At 42.1% G+C, this 21,140-nt stretch overlaps 1 long non-coding RNA gene across 1 annotated transcript; it reads right to left on the reverse strand.

Moving 5' to 3' along the window:
• Positions 1-798: 798 nt before the first annotated feature.
• LOC108794941 lies at positions 799-20,530 on the reverse strand. The gene is made up of 3 exons (XR_001941728.1): positions 20,518-20,530; positions 13,463-13,468; positions 799-921 (listed from the first exon to the last, which is right to left on the reverse strand). It is a non-coding gene; the product is annotated as an uncharacterized LOC108794941 (long non-coding RNA).
• Between the last annotated feature and the right edge of the window lie 610 nt (positions 20,531-21,140).

Genomic DNA, 21,140 nt, shown 5'->3' on the forward strand with positions numbered 1-21,140 from the left:
CTTGAAGGCTAAAATTGCTTCTGCCTGAAGATGCTGCCAGATATGGCTCTTTATCCTATCAAAAAAGAGGGGGGAAAAACAAACTAATTGCAAGAAAAACTGTAAACAGTGAAAACAAGCAGACAACACAACAGGCATAATTTACCTGCTTTCTGCAAAATAAGCTCTTCAATATGCATGTCACATCTACATGGAGATCATTTCATTTAAAATTGAACTCCAACCTGGTACAATGCATATACAGTATATAGAGTTAGGTCTGGAAATAATTGCACCCTAACACAAGTTTTGCTATTTTGGCTGTTTACAAAAAGTTACAGTTAAATAAAGAATCTGGACTTAAAGTGCAAAGTCTCTCAGCTCTGTTTAAGGTATACACATCCAAATTGGAGGAAGGGTTTAGGAATTACAGCCCTTTAAAATGTAGCTCCCTCTTTTTTAATGGACCAAAAGTAATTGAACAATTGACTCAAAACCCGTTTCATGGACAGGGGCGAGCTATTACTTCATTATTTCATTCATCAAGTAAGCAGGAAAAAAGATCTGGGGTTGATTCCAGGTGTGGCATTTGCATTTGGAAGCTACTGCTGTGAACCAGGGTGGATAAAAAAAAAAAAATCTGATTTTTTTTATTTTTATCAAATTTATTTTAATAAAATGCTTTGAGTAATCTAAAGATAGTTTTCTTTTTAAGATACATTATTTAGTTTATTCAGCATGAAATGGAGCTTAGTTATGTAGCATGAGGCTGTATATTCTGCAATATTTAACTTTTTGGTAAACTCATTCAATGAATCCAAGCTCTGCAAACTGAGATAACATGCACTGCATCGATGCAGTCACACAATTTCACAGTAAGCAACCATGAGATAAATCCTAAAGTTCAGGAATATTCCTTTATCCCATTGTTTTGCAAATCCACTCACCTGCTGCCCGCCACGTCCCTCACCCTGTTGCGTCACTGCCGCATCACCAGCCATCCCATTAAAGTGAATGGGACTGTCGGTGAGTCAATAGCAGGTTAGAGGAGCCGCTGCGGGACAGAGATGACAGTTGCTCTTTAAAAATTATGATTTAAATCAAATCCACCCTGCTGTGAACCCATAACATGCATTTAGAAGAGCTAAACAGGAAATTTTTAGGCTGCAAAAACAAAAACAAAAAAGAAATCCCATCATAGAGATAGCAGGATCATTAGGAGTGGCTAAATCAACAATTTGGTAAAATGAGAGAAAAAACAAACACACGCACACTCGTGAGCTCTTCCAACACAAAAAGGCCTGGACGTCCACAGAAAACAGTGGTGAATGATCAAGGGATCCTTTCCATGGTAAAGAAAAACCCTTTCATAACATCCAGCAAAGTGAAGAACACTCTCCAGCAGGTAGGCGAATCATTATCCAAGTCAACCATAAAGAGAAGATTTAATGAGAGAAAATACAGAGGATTTATCACAAGGTGCAAACCCTTCGTAAGCCTCATGAATAGAAAGGCCAGATTAGACTATACCAAAAAATACACTACATTGCCAAAAGTATTGGGAAACCTATCCAAATCATTGGGATTCAGGTGTTCCAATCACCTCCATGGCCACAGGTGTATGAAATCAAGCACCTAGGCATGCAAACTGCTTCCACAAACGTGTGAAAGAATGGGTCACTCTCATGAGCTCAGTGAATTCAAGCATAGTACCGTGATAGGTTGCCACATGTGCAATAAGTCTATCCGTGACATTTCCTTGCTACTAAATATTCCACGGTCAACTATTAGTGATATTATAAACAAAGTGGAAGCAACTGGGAACAACAGCAACTCAGCCACAAAGTGGTAGGCCACGTAAAATGACAGAGTGAGGTCAGCGCATGCTGAAGCGCACAGTACGCAGAAGTTGCCAACTGTCTGCAGAGTCAATAGCTACAGACCTCCAAACTTCGTGTGGCCTTCAGATTGGCACAACAACAGTGCATAGAGAGCTTCATGGAATGGTTTTCCATGGCCGAGCAGCTGCATCCAAGCCTTACATCACCAAGTGCAATGCAAAGCGTCAGATGCAGTGGTGTAAAGCACACTGTCACTGGACTCTAGAGAAGAGGAGATGTGTTCTCTGGCATGACAAATCACGCTTCTCTATCTGGCAATCCGGTGGACGTGTCTGGGTTTGGTGGTTGCCAGAAGAACGGTACTTGCCTGACTGCATTGTGCCAAGTGTAAAGTTTGGTGGAGAGGGATTATGGTGTGGGGTTGTTTTTCAGGGGTTGGGCTTGGCCCTTAGTTCCAGTGATGGAAACTCTTAGGCCTGGTTCACACCTGGGCGTTTTACAGCGCGTTCCTATGCTCTGTAAAACGCTCAACATGTGAAAACCAATGATTGCCTATGGGCATGGTTCCCACTGGGCGCTTTACATCGCGTAGGAACGCGCTGCAAAACGCCCTACGCCCAAAGAAGTACAGGAGCTTCTTTGGGGCGTATTTGCCGCATGTATCCATTGGGATACAGTTAGGCGGCCCTCGGAAACTCGCGTTTGTAGCGCGTTTTTTTAAACCGCGAATCGTTGTAAAAACCTGTGGCACGAAACGCACGCATATTCGATACGCCTAGACGATTTCATGCTCCCAACTTTGTGGGAACAGTTTGGGGATGGCCCCTTCCTGTTCCTTTCTAACATGACTGTGCACCAGTGCACAAAGCAAGGTCCATAAAGACATGGACGAGTGAGTTTTGGGTGGGTTTCTTTCATCACCTTCTTTCCACCATTGCTCACCATCAAAAAGGCTTACTCCTCCTATGTGGAGACACAAATTTACCTCTCTCCCCCATTCTTGATAAATCTCCTAAAACTCAGCCTAGCTCCTACCCCTCTTCACCCTTTACCACTCTCTTAGCCAAATATGCCTTCATAGATGCCTGGAGAGAAATGCATCCTACTACGCGAGATTACACTTTCTATTCCTCCCCCTAAAACTCCTTTTCCAGGATAGACCATAGTTTCCTCACCCAAACTACACTTCCTTTGATAAAATCCGCCTCAATCCTACGTAAAAACAGAAGTCAGAAACTTGCGAAACTAGATCGATTGTTTATGGACTGTATATTGATAGTGTCAAAGGAGCTCCAGTTAAACTGGTGATTAATCAGGAGAAGAGGTATGCACGATATATTCATTCTGAGCCTGATGAAGGGGACCCTTTGAAGCCCCAAAAGCGCTTGCATTTGAATGGCAATGTGCCAATAAATGGACTACTGCTTGATTATCCTTTGGCGTGCTGGTGACGTTATTTCTTTATTAGAATCTTTCTGGACTGGACTCTGCTCTCTCCATATCCTGATAACAATGTTGGACCAGCAGCTGAGATTGGACTTTCATCTGATGCGTGACAGGCGAGATGTTTTTTAATATCCTGTAAGTGCATTACTTTTATCCTTTATTAAACAGTCACTTTTATACTGCACTTAGATCTGTGCGCCGGATTTTTATGTTTGCCTCAATCCTACCTATCTCCTGGTCGGACCATTCCGCAGTAACTCTGTCCCTCTCTTCCATAATCTCCACTTCCCCCTCCCCTTCTTGGTCCCTTAATGAATATCTTGTCAGATGAAACCAGTGTCTTCTCCATTCACTCAGCTATCTGGGATTACTTGGCCAATAACTCTACACCGGACGTATCTCCGATAACGTTCTGGGACGCCCACAAGGCAGTAATCAGGGGGAAATGCATAGAGCTCTCCTCTACAATTAAACGAGAACGAATTGCAAAGACAAATAATTCTGGAAAGTACTTTTCTGGAGGCTTCAACAGAATTTTCCCTCTTCACTTCACCTGCTAATCGTCGTCGACTCGAAGGAGCATGTCGGGATTTGAACCTACTACCCACCCATAAAACTGACATCATATTACGAAGGACAAAACACTGTTTCCATATGCATGCTAATAAGCCTGACACGATGCTGGCATCTCGCCTTCGTAACTTAGACCTGACCCTTTGTACCTGTCATGGTTCCCTTGCCAATAAACCAACCAAAATTGTAGATGAATTTAGCAACCATTTAGCACGACTCTACACTCCGGACCACACTTTGTCCAAAGATTCTGCGGATATTCTGTTCTCTTACCCTTCCATTCCACAAATTCCTGTTAGAGGGAATGATTAAGGACTATCTGGTAGAATTTGTTCAGGATAATGGCATAGTTAGTGATAATCAGCATGGGTTCGGGAAAGACCGTTCCTGCCAGACTAACTTGCTAACTTTTTACGAGGGGGTAAGTAGAGATCTGGATGGAGGGAGGCCGGTGGATGTGGTATATCTGGATTTCTCAAAGGCTTTTGATACGGTACCACACAAACACTTACTACACAAGCTGAGATCTATGGGCATAGATGAAATGGTGTGTACATGGATAGAGAACTGGCTACAGGAACGTGTGCAGAGAGTATCAATAAATGGCAGCTTTTCAAACTGGGCTAGTGTCATGAGTGGTGTGCCTCAAGGTTCTGTGCTGTGTCCCATGCTGTTCACCCTGTTTATTAACGACATCGGGGAGGGTGTGAAGAGCAATGTTTCAGTGTTTGCTGATATCAAAATCAGGAGGGTAATAGAAACGGACCAAGACAGTATAACATTACAGGAGGACTTGAATAAAATAGGGGAGTCCCACATATATGGCAGATGAGGTGTAATGTCGATAAATGCAAAGTAATGCACTTTGGGGTTAAAAATAAGCAAATGGATTATACAATTATGGGTATGCCACAAGGGAAGTCAGAAATAGAAAAAGATTTGGGAGTCATTGTAGACCACAAACTGAATGGTAGCTTGCAGTGCCAGGATGCTGTAAACAAAGCAAGTAGAGTCCTGTCCTGTATTAAGAAGGGAATGTATTGCAGAGACAAGTCTATAATTTTGCCACTTTATAGATCACTGGTTCGGCCTCACCCGGAGTATGCGGTCCAGTTTTGGTCACTGGTACTCAGAAAAGATGTCCTTGAGCTGGAGAGAGTCCAGCGGAGGGCAACCAAACTAATTAGGGGAAATGGAGGACCAGAGCTATGAGACAAGGCTACTAAATTTAAACATGTTCACGTTTGAAGTAAGGAGCTTAAAGGGGGGATATGATTTTCATGTACAAGATGTTCAATGGTGACAGCAACATTAGCAACAAACTCTTCACGATTAACTCCTTAACAAAGACTAGAGGCCACCACCTAAAATTGGTGGGAAAAAAAATCCAGCACAAGGGGCGAAGGGGGTTCTTCCCAGTTAGAGCTGTTAGGGTCTGGAACTCGTTGCCACAGGCAGTGATTTCAGCTAAGAGTGTGGAATCATTCAAGAAGCTTTTGGACGATTTCCTGAGAGACCGTAATATACAGGGGTACAGGTATTAAGAACGAGATGATATGTGGACCTATACATATGCACACATCAGCAATAGGTTGGACTTGATGGACTTATGTCTTTATTTAACCTCAAATACTATGTAACTATGCAACACCAAACAACTCCTAGAAGATCCAATTACGGACTCAGAAGTCCACCTCGCCATAAAATCTCTCAAAACTCATAAGCGAGCAGGCCCTGATGGTTTTCCTGCTCTTTATTATAAAAACATTCTCCGTCCTCCTTGCCCCGATCCTGGTTTCATCTTTTAATGCTCTGAGATCCCATTTCTCCTTCGCAAGGATACCTTAGCTGCATCAATTTGCATGATTCCCAAGTCAAATTCTGATAACACTTTCTGGGCCAATTTCTGCCCCATATCCCTACTTAATTTGGACATTAAAACCCTAGCTAAAATATTAGCAAGCAGACTCAACTAGGATATTGGACAACTTATACATAAAGACCAGGTTGGATTTATGCCACTCTGTCAGGCCAAAGACAGCATACGTAGAGCAACCCTCCTCTCTCATCTAGCATGCACACAGAATATCCCCTCTATCTTCCTCTCTCTAGATATAAAAAAAAGCTTTCGATTCGCTCTCCTGGCCCTATCTTTTTTATATATTGGAACGTTGGGGATTTGGCCCTATATTTGGTAAATTGATATCTGCTCTTTACTCCTACCCCACTGCTAGAGTGCATTACGCTGGATTTAAATCCACCCCCTTTCCTATACATAGAGGAACTAGGCAGGGATTCCCTATGTCCCCGATGCTCTTCGCAATAGCCATTGAACCTCTTGCACAGCTGATCTGTGAACACTCTGATATATCGGGAATTCCTGTAGCTGGCCATCACCACAAGTTGCGTCTGTTTGCAGAAGATATCCTCCTCTCCCTATCCCAACCTCTTGTTTCGCTCCCAAATCTATTTACAGTCCTCTCTTCCTTTGCGCCTTATCCGGTCTCTCCGTGAATCTTTCCAAATCTAAAGCCCTTGATATCTTGCTTCCAATTTTCGATTGTCCACCAACTGCAATCATCAGTCTCCTTTCCATGGCCTTCCCCCGCTCTACCTTACCTGGGAGTTCATCTGACTTCTTCCTATGCATCACTATACCCTGCTAATTATCCTCCATTGTTTAGAAACTTACGCTCTTTATTCACTACCTGGTCTCATTTCCCCCTTTCCCTAATGGGCCACATAGCAACTATTAAAATGACCTTTCTCCCAAAACTACTTTATTTTTTCAGAGTCCTCCCTGTCCCAATACCCTCCCATACCATCCGTATACTATAGAGACAAGTGATGCACTTCGTTTGGGCGGGTCGTAATCCCCGTATCCCTAGGCATTCAATGGTTCACCCTGGACCTTTGGGTAGTTTAGGTGTCCCTAACATAGTTTAATATTGCCGTGCGGCACAAATTGCCCCTCTAACTATGCCACAACTGAAGTCCCCATGTGGGTCTCTCCTGAGGCCATAGACTGTGATCCACTCGGAGTGCCCAACTTACACTGGTCAATCGCGGAAAATCATCCCCGCATCCACAATCAGATAACCCTCCACTCACTGAAAGTCTGGGATTCGGCTAAGTACTCGGGGACACCTCATTTCCCCCCACCTACCCCTTCTCTCCTTTCTCCACAACCCGGCCTCCCACCCCCCGGCCTAGAAAACCCATCTACTTTCTCTCAATGGTCGGCCAACAACATAAAACTAATTCACTCTCTCCTCGACTCCAATGGTATTACACCCTTCTCATTGTTACGAACTAGACAAACTTTTCACTGCAGACATCTTCCATTACATACCAATCCGTCACTTCTTAACCTCCATGTTAGGTCCTAAACCCGCCCGTTCTCCTCTCACCTCATTTGAACGCATTTGCTTAGAGACTCTCCACATGAAAAAAGGGGTAATCTCCTTGCTCTATTCTTCCCTTCTTCACCCCTCTACCTCTCCTGCCCAAATTTGCAGCCATTGTTCGGTATCCAAAGTTATGTCACGGTCACGTTCCCATTGAGACTATATGTCTCAATGGGAACGTGACCGTGACATAACTTTGGATACCAAACAATGGCTGCAAATTTGGGCCACGATCAAGACCTCCTCTCAATGCGTGGCGGCAGTGGAGACCAATTAAAGTCTTAATGCGCTGGTATTATGTTCCTTCTAGACTAGCCCGCATCTTCCCCTCAACATCCCCTCGTTACTATCGCCTCTGCGACACCCCGGGCATCTATGCTCCACAGCTCGATAGCACAACATTTTTGGCACAAAATATTTGCTTTTATAGGTTTGCTCATCCGCTCCCCCTCCCCCTTTTTCAGCCGGCAATAGCTCTTCTAAATTTGAGGCCTTAATCTGAATAAAACACAATTTACCCTAATGACACATGTGCTCACCCCAGCTAAGCAAACTATCGCTAAAGCCTGGCTGCCCCCCTCTTTACATTTTTCTGAAACAAAAGCATGTCTACACACAGTACTTGAATATGAAAAATTATCAGCTGAACTCCATGACACAATGCACAAATTTGAAAGAGTTTGGGATCCCTGGATCCGGAAATGTCTTCCGCCCCACTTCGATGCCGACTTAGTAACAACTGAGACGTTACTACTTCTCTAGACTGTATATCATTACAACTTCCTACAGATAACGCATCTCTGAACCTGAGTCCCCCCCCCCCATTTTTTTACGGAACCCGGGACTCTGTTTATACTGTATGTTCTGTGACGATCGATAGGCTCTTTGTGTACGTTCAAATTATCCCTATCCTACCTATAGCCTGAAGGATTGTAGCCCCGCAACACCGATGTTTATACCACTAACCCAGTCAAATTATGCCCTTTCTGCTTCGAATCAATCACTATGACCTGTTTCTTATTGTATTGCTATATTATTTGGGATTCTGTATTTCTGAAAACTTCCAATAAAAAAAAAAAAAAAAAAAAAATTACCTTCCCATTACAAACCAAGTTGCTGTTGATATTAGGGATGCACCGATACGGGTATTTCTGTATCGAGTACCGATATTTTTTTTCCCGGTACTCGCAGATACCGAATACCGATACCGGAAGTCCCATTAAGGAAGGCAGGCAGCGTGTAATGACTCGCCACCTGGATTCCTGATTAGTCGGGAAGCCGGGCGGTGTGTAAAGACTTGCCACCCGGCTTCCCGATCAGCAGGTATTGTAGTGTCACTTACCAGTCCTCCAATAGTGATGCCCCATGCTGTCCAACTTAGGGTTCATGCTGCAGTGCGACCAGAAATGCGTCATCCCGGGAGCCTGAAGTGATGTCATGGAATACAGACTGGGGCTTGAGCCACATTAACCCTGCCTTCGGCCCAACAACTGCCATTACCAGAAGCCCAAGAACTGCTGTCACATTATGCCCCCTCTGGCCACATGCACTACCCCAGAAGTGGAGGAGGGGGACAGGGCAATTATGCTCAGGAGTCATCCCCCTGTAACAGGAGGGAGGTCCTGGAAGCATTTCAGGTGTACCCCTGACAAAAGACAGCAAGGCTTCAGGCAACCACAACCCATCAGAGCTGCATCAGAGGGGGACCGCTGACCCAACGGCCATCAGATCAGGAAAGAAAAAAAAACATGTTTTTGGATGGTAGATGGTAGGAAACACAATCTAAACTGAGGGACAGGGGGTGGAAGGGGTTTTTAAACTGTTCTGATTCTGTTTCCTGTAGAGGGAGGAACCAATCATCTCTCAGGCTGCTGTCCTGGAAGATGATTGGGGAAACACACTGATGGGGAAAAGCCACCACCGAACGAAAGAACTCCATTTTTAATTTTTGAACCTTGACAAAGGCATTGAGGGCCTTGAGATCCAGAATCAGGCAAACACCCTCCTTTTTGGGAACCGTAAAGAGGTTCAAATAGAAGTCCCCGAATCTTTACGACGGTAGAACCGGGACAACCACCCCCAAGTGCAGTAGTTCCTGAACAGCCAACTGAAGGTCGCACAGACGTGCGAGGGACAGGTGAAGATTTGGCAAAGGAAAAAAACGGGGTGGGGAGGGAAAAGAAAATCTATTTAGCAACCCCAAAAAAATTAATTAGCGAAGCCAACTGTCCGCTGCATGAGACAAGCAGTCCACAAACCAGAGAAGACATCCTCCCACCCTTAAGACGCACAGGTGGAAAGAACCTTCACACAGAGGGAGACTTCTCGGCGGGCTTGGAAGACTTGGATGGCCATGATGTCTTGGGATCACTAGAGAAATTGCCTGACTTCTGACCTTTGTCGGACATGCCTTGGGTGCAAAAAGGTGCTTATGAGCTGGAAAAGAAGGACACTGCTTACGCCACGGCTCCTTACCCTTCCTAAGCTGAGGTAGGAAGGTACTCTTGAGACCAGTCATTGGGAAACTGTCACCCTTAAAAGGGCAGGTCTATCAGTGCGTTCTTTGAAGTCTGGTCAGCAGACCAGCACTTGAGCTACAGGAAATGATGAACAACTGCAGACACTGACAGCTTAAACAACAAGGGCCAATTCAGCGACTGTATACATAGACCTTTCCTGTCCATCGTAACCCTGAATGAGGGAGATTCCTCCACTGGAATCACCACTGCCTTATTCAAATAGGATATGGAGGTCCACAACCGGTCAAGAGGCCCACTTCTTCAGAAAACCCTCCTCAAGCTTGTTAGCCACCGATGTAATAGCAATAAAGGTAAGTGTAAAAATGTTTTTGCATAAAGTAACAAAAAAAGTTAAACAAAAAAAAATTAAAGTCGCCCACCTCCATGCAAACGTACCCACGTGTAGGGTGCGCTTACATACGAAAACAACGCTTCCACAGCACGTTACATATCACCGCGAACGTCAGCGTGTAAGCAATAATTATACGGCCATCCATCACGGTTAACACTAAATTGATGAGTAGTAAAAAGCTTTTAAAGCATCGCCTATGACCAATTTTGGGTATTGTAGTCTCTTGTGATTTTGCGGGCACACGCAATTTTAAGGCTCGACATGTTTGGTGTCTCTTTACCCGACATGACTCCATCTTTTATATTTCATTTTAAAAAATGGGTAATAATAATAATAATAATAAATGTTTTATAACACAACCTAATGAAAACAGTTTTTTTCTCAAAATTCTAGGTACTTCACAGTAAAAAAAAAAGACAAAAAAAACGAAATATCACCAAAAGAAAGCTCTATCTGCCCCCCCAAAAAATTATACAAAATGAATTATGGTACGGTGCTGCATGACTGAATAAATGACAAAGTACCACAGAGCTGAATACTGAAAAATGGTCTGGACAGGAAAGGGGTTTAACACTCTGAGTGAACTCTATATGTTAGTTAGACTCGATTAACTTGTATCTTTCTTCAACCTATGCAACTCTGGTCTTCAAGTCATTAAACACAGTAAGTTTGCATAGATTATGCTCAATTTATCTTTACACACTTTTCTCTATTCTGTGTCTGTGGGCCAGCATCATTCAATCCACTTTCTCTGAGCCTGTGACTGGACAGTGAAAGGAAAAGCAGCACAGTGCGATCGCTTTAACTTTGACCTCTCTTCCTATTAGCATGCTTTCTGTCAGAACATAAACAGATTGGCTCCTTGTGCTTCTATCTCTTCTCACATGCCAGCCTTGTTGTACAGGGACTTCTAGAGGCTGATGCCAAGTCAAAATCAGGTAGTTACACTTCTTGTATTTAAAATCATATATTTAGTGATATGTTAATGATTACTGCGCTGCATTAAAGGAGAACTATGAAGTGAGTGATTTCCACTCATCCTCACAGTTGGAGCCGACCTTTGACAAAGAAGCTGTCACAGGATGGCTCCATCGATCAGGAAGTGAGCAGAAACATGACGCCGATCCGCTCACTTTCAGATAGTCTCTCTGCAGTGAGCGGCGACTATCCCGCTCCCCGCATGGATTCCCCCCTCCCTTCTCCTCCAGCCCTGAGTGGAAGAACGAATGGGGGGAGGGGCGGGCACAGCCGGCTCTGCCTCTAGATAGCCAGAGCCCACTGTCAATCAGCTAGCTGGGTGGACCTCGACAGTATTGTCGGGATCTGTCAGGCTGCAGTGCTCTCTGTATATCGCGGGCTACTGAGCTTTGGGTCACGGGAGGAGGTTAGTATATGTCCTACCATGACCCAAAAGAGATCTATGGGGAAAAACACTTACCCCATAGTTCTCTTATAAACAAACTTTATTTTAAATTTAAGGTTATAATATTAATTACGATCAACATAATAAAACATTTTAAATTACTTGCCATGACTTTGCAAGCAACATTTTGGATTATGATGAATACTAAAAAGATAGATATGAAAGAAAAATTACAAAAAAAACACAAAAAGCTATTACAACCAAGAAAGAATGTTTATATGCCCAAAAACCAAAGTCCAGAAATATTACCTTTTCACTATGAAAGATGGGGCCCAACGTGCGGTCTTTTGGTTCTGGCAACAGCCCATTCTCATTCACTTTACCATCTGTAAATTAAAAAAATAAAAAAAATAAAAAAATCACATCACTATTTTAAGGATACTATAAGTACTTTCCCAAACAAACATCAAACCGCAAAGAAGATATCTCATCCTGAATAATATTAAAAGAGGAAAGCTTTTTTTCTGTTTCCTGTTAGAAGCACTGAAGGGTTCTTAAGCCCATACACATTTACAGTCTCAGTGAGCATGTATAAACCTTTCTTTCTGATCCCCCTCCCACTTGCTTTTGCAGAAGTGCACCTCCTGATCACAGCAGTGCTGGAAGCTTCATGTACACATTCGGCTTTACAAGAGTACGAATGTCAAAAGGAAGCTGTGGCTGAATGATAAACACTGATAGACCGCACAACATCCAAAATGATGGATACATTTCCTAAGAAAGGAGAGGAGCTGGACAAAGTGAAGGTAAAACAAGGTTTTCATTTAAATGACTACCTTGGGTAGAAAGGAAAACTGCGATCTCAAAACAACCTTGTCCCTATGAAGAATGAAACAGGGTTATTTACAAGACAAAGCAGACAACTTGGAAACCCTTCAAGTCGAGGTAATGGCCACAAGGAAAGCAACCTTTTTAGATAATAAAGACAAAGAAAAGTCTCAAAGATTCAAAAGAAGGTTTTGTAAAACAGATAAAACTAAGTTCAATGAGACCTAAAAGGAGGAGCTACACAATAACACTGGTCTACAAGGAGAAAGCCTCGGAAATTAAAGTAGCTCAATTTTACCAGAATTGGGTCGCTAATAAAAGGAAAATTAAGTCCTGAGTATTGATTGGCTCCAGTTTTCAAGATACAGATTCAGGTCAAAATTGCATCAAAATTACGAGGGGCATGTGCAATTATGCTCTATACCTTTTCTGCAAAATGTAATATAACAATGAGAATGGTGCCACACCTATCATTATAAATGTATCCTTTTTATTGATAGCAATAACATAACTTTCAATTCATTTACTAGTTTTTCATGTAGGATTCTGGTGGATCTGGAATAGGCAATTCCTCATCATGGGGTACAGGACGCAGTGTGGATGGAATGTTTGGATATTCCATGGTTCACTTCTTTCTTGAGATCCCTTTTGCAATTGGGGGAACCATGCAAAAGTAGCAGGCGCTACTATGATTGGTGGGTTCCCTCCACACCATTGGGACTGCGAAAGGCATGGACTTTTTCTTCTTGTTAGCCAATAATGCAGATAAGTTGCACATGTAATGCAACAATAATGAGGGGCCCAAATCTTGTGCTGATCCCTTATGTATCCAAAATATAGGTGGTATGCCTTTTTTTTTACCACTGCCGCCATACTGCACTTCTGAGATGCAAATGTAACCTCACCACAAATTATCTGCGATGTTTACACAGTTTTATCTGCAATGTTTACACAGTTTCGAGGCATCTTGGCTTCTGAAGGGAAATATCACACAACTGTTCCTCGGAAATGTTAGGCAATGACACTTTCATAAGCCACCAGATGTAACTGTATGATGCATATATCTGACCAAGGCAAATGTACCTTGCAATAAAAGAACAATAAGTTATAGTTGGGTAGTAATCTTTAGTCTCAAAGTGAAGATACATTTATACTGTACACTTCCATGTGGTTTTCATTGTTCTACCCTACTTTGTCGGGAAGTTACGAGGCATCATGATCATCAGACACCTCCCTCCCTTGTAGGCAAATACACTCGTCTGTGTATAAATCTTTATTGTGAAATATTTTGAAAACTTTAGCCGACCAGCACCTTTATCACCTGTTTTCTAACTCATCTAATTAAAATATGAAAGAACCCATTTTTTTCATGGAGGTCGATAATTTCTCAAAATTTGTGGACTAATGTTAACTAAAATAAAAGGGAAGATTTCCGGAATTAGAAGAGGACATTGAAAAAGGACCGACCAGGCAAATGTCTTACCATTTATGGTACTAAATGTTGTTCTACCCCAAGTTGAAGGAAAGACAAAATTTTGCAATATAGAAGAGCATGGGTAGAAAACCTAAAAGGACTCGCATGAAAATAATCCTTCACATACATTAAAAAAATCTAATGAGTAGAAGAATTCACAAGCCTTAAGCATAGACTGAATAACTAAATCTGAAATTCCTTTTCAACACTTGGGTTTTAATAGCCAAACTGTTAAAAACAGAGACCAAGAAGCAGGGTGGAAGATTGGGGTCAGAGGTAACAGATCTGTCCAATCGGGAAGAAGCCAGGAATGGTCTGCCAACAGATGAACCAAATCAGCATGCCTGCAAGGCTAATCTGGAGCGAGGAGAATGAATGGAATACCTTTGTGTACTATCCAACGGAGCAGTCGATATAACTGGAGGAGAAAAACATACAATAGTGTGTACCGATACTACAGAGCAACCAAGGCATCCACCGTATCCACCCTTGGATCCCTCGTTCTGTACACAAATCTGTCGACCTTCTTGTTGTAACAAGCCAGAAGATCCACATTCAGCGTTCGCCAGCATTGACAAAGTTGTTGAAACATCTCTGGATGGAAAGAACATTCGCCCGGATACAGACGAAACAGACTACTGGTTTGCTACTCCTGGAATGTGTACTGCTGACATCACAGAAGTTTCACCCAATTCAAGATCTCATGTACTTCCGTCACCGACGATGTTCTCCTGCTGCCTCCCTGCTGATTGATGTATGCCATTGCCCAGACAGAAGATGGGTCTAGTGAAATGTCAGATAAATCGCCATCATGTCCAGGACATAAAACTGAAGCTTGGATTCCTCCGGAGACCAACAACCCTGCACAGACAAATGATTCAAGAGACCACCCATCTCACAAGACTGGTGTCCATCATGACAATCTTCTAAGATAAGGGAAAAAAAACACTTTCACATGATCAAGGCAGGGGATGTCAACCACCATGGACAGAGACTAAATCTTGTCCAGCGATAGAAGAGAGACTAGAGTCCAATAGAGACTTGTCCAACGCTGTAAGAATGTTGCTCTGTAAAGTCCTGGAACGAAACTGAGCAAAAGGTAGCGCTTTGAAGGTTGACACCATTGATCCCAGAATTGTTATACAGGTTCTTTGAGAGGAGTGGTGACGGGATCAAAGAAACTGAACTTTATCTCGCAACATCAATTTTTTTTTTTTTTTGGGAGGAACACTTTTGCGTGAAGGATATCCAGCAGAAAACCCAAATACTCCAAGTGGTGTGACCAAACTAGGGACTGCTCATCGATGTTCAGAAGCCACTCGAAGTCCTGTAATATCCACAGCATTGTCTAGACATTGAGCTAAGTAGGAAGAGACTGTGATTGAAGTAAAATATTGTTTAGTTTCTGATAATTGGAATGCCCTTGCAATGAAAATATCTCAGAACTGGAGCAAGAGCTTTGTAAAAACCCTTTGAACCTAAGCCAACTCGAAAGGGAAGAGACACAGATTAATAAATGGAGGTTGGCTATCGCAAAAGAAAGGGAATGCTGATGAGCTGGAAATAGAGCAGTGTGTAGAAACACATCCATTATGTCTATGGAAATTAAAAAAATCTCCTTGACTAAGAGAGACAACAACCAACTGAATGGTTTCATCCAGAACTTGTTAATATGTACAAACCCACTGAATGCTTTCAAATCCAGAATTGGACGAAGTCTTCTGTTGGATTTGGGAACCATAAACCGGTTTGAGTAAAAACCTGCAAAATGTTCTGCCAAAGGAATTGGAATAACACCCGTATCCAACATACCTTTAAATGCACAAAATACGTTCGTTTAACACTGGTGAGACATGCAAAGCTGGAAAGCAAAGAACCAAAGTAGGAGGAGGAGTTTCCCATCTCTGCAAATTCCATGAGGCGTTCCCCCCCTCCTCCACCACCAGCTATAGAAGAGGAGGGAGCTGACCTCCTTGCTAAAGCGGACTTTTTGCTGAGATTTGGAAAACATCTTTTGAAATTGGGAACTAAAAAAGAAAACCTAAAAACAGACAAAGTGTTCACTTTTATCTCCCGTAGGTTTTTTTAATCATCAAATCCAAGGTAGCATTAAAAAGACAACCTCTCGCGTAGGGTAAAACACAAAAGTCCCTTCATGCACTGGAATTCCGTCAACCACCACTTTAACCAGATAGCTCTGCTTATCTGAATAGAAAAGACAGACACACAAGACAACAGATGATAAGCATCAAAAAATGTATCACATATGAAATGAGAAGAAACAATCATCTGATTTTGTCCAAATAGCCAAAGTCTGGGGAAAAAGGACCATAGCCAATAATGGTTGAAGAGGTAAACCAGCTAAAATAATCAGGAAAAGGATACAGGGACTTTAAGAGCCTAGGAACCAGAAATTTCCCTATACTTACATAAAAATCAGAAATAGGATGAAAAGGAAAAAAACCTTGCAGATGCGCTCAGGTTTACAAGAACCTAGACTATAAATCACAGAAGTAGAAATATCAGCAGAATCCTCTAACTTTAAAAGAGTAAAACGCAGCCTCACTTAAGGCAACCGTTACTTTCTCATGCTGAGTGAATCTGTCAAAGCCCAGCTACTGCATCAATGATATGATCTAGTGTTTATGACAAGCATATGTTAGGTGTATTTTTTTTAATGTGCTTAATGTATGTGCTATGTTCCTTAACCCTTTCGCTGCCAAGGACGTACAGCTCTACTATAAGCTAATGGTTCAGCGACCATCAGCTTATAGTAGAACTGTTCAGCAGACTGTCCCCTTTAAATTAATAGCCGTCATCAGCGGCTCACAAGCCGCTGATGACCGATATTTTCAAAAATACCGGGCACCCCACCCCCCCCACCGCCGCTGCCGGCATCTGGAGTCTCTCATCCCTCCCTGGAGCCAGGAAGGAAAGAGTGCATGCCCCCGGGAACCTAAATAGGTGCCACCAATATCTGGACGTTGTATAACTTACACAAAAGCTGGCGCTCCTTACAAAGTGAAAGCTACATCACCAGTATCCAGGGTAATGGAGGAGGGAAATAAACAGTTCGTTTTTTCCCAGTAAGCCTAAGCAGAAATAAAGGGGAGAGCTCCCCATGTGGCCAACTTGTGAAATACATAAAGTAAAACAAGCACAGGTCACAATAGCAACACAAACAAAAAACTGGGGGGAATTTATCATTGGAATAGTTTTTTTTTTTTATGTGTGTGCAAATCTATTTAGCCTTTCCTTTTAACATGTACACCCGTTTTGACCAGAGCTTGCACTACTTTTCCTATTGCACGTGTTTTGCGCCTGATTTATGAAAGTACGGAACCGTTTACATCTGCACTTGTCCTGCAGCTGTCTGAAACTGGAGCATCACCTAACAAAAAAATAAATATGCTACCTAAGAAGTCCCCATGACCACTTTTTCAAGAAGTGACATTGAGCTTTTTGCCTGGAGTTACAAGTCTTCTTTCTTGGGGTCTATTTAATCTCATTTATGAACAACATTACACTAGCAACATAAATCTGGCACAAATATATCCCATGCAACCAAATGCGAATTCAAACACTCGCAATTGCTTTGATAAATTCCCCCATGTCTTATATTGAATAAGACTCCAGAACAAGTCAGTTCATAGATCAAGACCGCTCAATTCAAAATGTAAACATTCTTACTCTTTGGTAATGCTTAGAAAAATCTTCACATACTTATAAATATCAAAAATTAAATTGAATTAAATAAACCCGCCGCACCACAGACACTCTTTTTAAAAAAATGACAACATTGTAACAAACACACATTAATGCCATCTTGTACAAATATTTAGCTCAAAAATACATATCAAGTCTAATAAATTTTACATATAGAAACAACGGAAAAGCTATTCTAATTCTTTATTATGGCATTATTTGTGTGTTTGGGACAACGTTGTCATTTTTTAATAGAGGTGTCTATGGTGCGGTGGATTTATTTACGTCAGTAAAATGTTTGATATTTATAAAGTATGTGAAGATTTTTCTAAGAATTAAGAGTAAGGATTTTTAAATTTTGGATTGAGCTGTCTTGGTCTATAAACTGACTTTTTCCTGGAGTCTTATTCCATATAAGACACAGTTTGAGAGGCAATAATTCAGTTACCGAACAAGTCTTTGAATAAGATAAGACAGGAATCCCAGATGATTTTTATCAGTTTTTGTACACTATAGCAACACCTCAGAAGCCTTGAAATGTATAGGCCACTTTTGACTGGAAAAACCAGAAGCATTAGTGACACCTAGGTAAATCACAAATGTCACAAGTTTCTGAATAAAAGCAGTAGTAACATACAGAGCAGAAAATAAAAACATTCACTTGCACACAGTGCCCAGCAAAGGCCAGTCTGGTCTGACAATTCTGCCTCAGACAGTTTTAGACACAGAAATACTGTTGCAGGAAGCAGAATATTTGAAGAGTGGCTGTGTAATAATAAACAAACAGGATATCTATGCACTCACCAATAAGTAAATATGAAATTGAGGGTTAATAAACAAAAGATGAAGGTGTGGTTTGAAGATGGCCTGCCGATGCACGTGTACGTTGAAAGCTCCGGCGTCTAACCAAGGAGAGAGCTTGCTAGCGTGATGAGAGACAGAGAAGGATCAGCCCTGACAAGCCCCAACTAACAGGAAAAAAGCAAAACTGAAAACGAGCATCAGGAGAATCGGCAACGGTGGTGGAGGGGGCAAAAGGAGAGGAGACGAGCTGCCAGTGAGACGAGCTGCATGTGATAACTTTTAACCCATTGCTGTAGATAAGGACTATAACGTGCTATTGAACATTTACTACTATTGAATATTTACGGCAGTCAGAGCGGGAGGAAGATAAACAGTGGGTTAGGTGGTGTAGACATATAGATGGGTCGCAGCACAAAAAAGGGTGCTTCTACCCCCAATGCCAGAATACCGGTGAGAGGCGGACGGGACATAGGGGTTTTTGTGAAAAATACAGAGCCTGCTGAAACTGAGGTTAACCTGACATGGGGGCAGAGGGAAGCTAAGAGACTCACAAGGGGGTTCCCTCCCAGTCTTCCCTGTGGAATCAGATCGTTCAGAGAGAATGGAGTTGGGGAACTGTCTGAAGTGACTGAGGTGGAAGGAGGAGAAATACAGATCTCGCAGGAGTTAAATGAATGCCTGGCTGAGTTGCCAATAAAAAAGGAAATTGAAAAGATGTTCAGTAACGCAGGGAAAGAGCTCAAGGAGGATATGCAAAAATTGCAAGAAAGCATGCAGGAGTTAAACAATCGAATGGAAGGGATTGTCCTCATGGGTGTGTTTTGCAAGTATACAGAGGAAAATTGATGCGCATGGACGTTTCATATTTGTTCGCGGTCCATTACATAATATAGAATGCGTGGTTGCCAATATCTCTATATATATTCCACCACCGTACTATATTGATGCACTTACAGAATTGGCCTGTTTCCTTGTAGATGAACTCCAACTCCCAATATAGGTAATGAGGGATTTTAATAACTGTATGGATCAAAGTAGAGATACATTTCCATCTTGCTCTACACCATGAGTTACCAATTTATCTGTTTGCCAAGATGTGTCTGGAAATGGGCTTGTCAGATATGTTGCACCTTTTTCATTTGGCCGAGCAGCAATATACCTGCCATTCAAAAACACATAATACACTATCCTGTATTGATTATGTATTGGGAGCTTCTGAAATTTTACCATGTGTCACCACTGTGGAAATCCAGCCTAGATATCTGTCAGATCACTCAATGGTACTGTACATACTCGGCTCACTTTGGGCCAACAATTCTCCTCTACCCCTTGTCGTCTAAATCCCTTCTGGTCATCATTGTTAGGGGAACGTGCATCATTGGAGGACGATATGTCCTCTTATTGGGCTGTTAATGCAGGCTCAGCTTCTGGATTGGTGGTATGGGACATCCTGAAGGCCTACCTACGTGGTCTTTTTTATCAAACATATTCGTCGTATTAAGTCACCCACTAGGCAACGGCAAAGCCTAGCAAGACCAGCAGTTCCAGATAGTGAAAGGACATTGGTATCTCATCTATCTGATGCTAAGCAAGCTTAGCACAAAACAAATAATTTTTTTACGAAGAGAGTGTTCTGGGCTGAGGGAGATGCCTCAGGAAACCTTTTGGCTCAGATTGCTCGCTCTCAACAAGCATCATCCTATATTGGATCCATTAGGGATTCTTCTGACTCTCTTTGTACAAATAATCAACATATATTAAATGTTTTTTTCTCAATTCTAATATTCTGATGTTGACCTAGCAAGGCATCTCTCAGGTATAACGCTGCCTACCTTAACTGTGTCGGATTTCTTATTGCCATGCAGGAGATGGAACAAGCAGTTGCTAGCTTCCCAAATGGTATGGCCTCGGGTCCAGAAGGGTTGCAAATAAAGGTCTACAAGAATTATAAACAATCTATTCTGCCTCTGTTACTGCAAACATTCAATGGAGCACTAGATTTGGGATGCCTCCCAAGCACTATGTATGAGGCCACTATTATTGTGGTTCCTAAAAAAAAAAAAACAAAGACCCCCTTCAACCAGAATCCTATAGAGCGATCTCACTGTTGAATAATTATGTTAAAATTCTAGCATGGTGCTGGCTAACAGATTGTCTATGAAAATGTCATCTATTGTGCATCCAGATCAATCTGGTTTTCTACCTAATAAATTCACTGCTATTAACCTACGAAGGGCATATCTGAATATGCAAGTACCTATAGACAATACAGGTAACAGAGCATTTCTGGCATAAGATATAATGAAGGCATTTGATGGTGTTGAATGGAGATATTTAAGAGCCATTCTATCTGTATTTGGGGTTGGACCTCAATTTGGTGCTTGGATACAATAATAATAAGAATCAAAGAGATACCCAACTCTTTATTTTGCATTGGACCTACTGTACCCCTGCGTTCCTGTTCAAAATAGGTGCCAAGATTGACCCTTCTTGTCCAAAATGTGGTTTTCGCCAAGGATGCCTGATACACTTACTGTGGAGATGCCCCAAATTGGTCTGATATTGGGGTGCAGTGCTTAAGGTTATTCACTCCGTCTTCGGTATATTCTTAGATAACACACCTAGAGTTTGCATACTTGCAATTCTGGATATCCCCTGGGAGGGATCCGTACACCAAATTGGCTATACACAAAGCCTTATTTACCGCTAGGCGACTGGTGGCAAGGAAATGGATATCCACCATCTCTCCCTCATTATCCAAATGGACCTCTGTGTTAGATCAAATTGTAATGTTTTTTTTTTTTTTACTTTGGTCCAGATGGCTACACTATGTACACATTAAAGATACT

The sequence above is a fragment of the Nanorana parkeri genome, unplaced genomic scaffold (assembly GCF_000935625.1).
Source record: "Nanorana parkeri isolate BGI_ZX_2015 unplaced genomic scaffold, ASM93562v1 scaffold915, whole genome shotgun sequence".
Lineage (NCBI taxonomy): Eukaryota > Metazoa > Chordata > Amphibia > Anura > Dicroglossidae > Nanorana > Nanorana parkeri.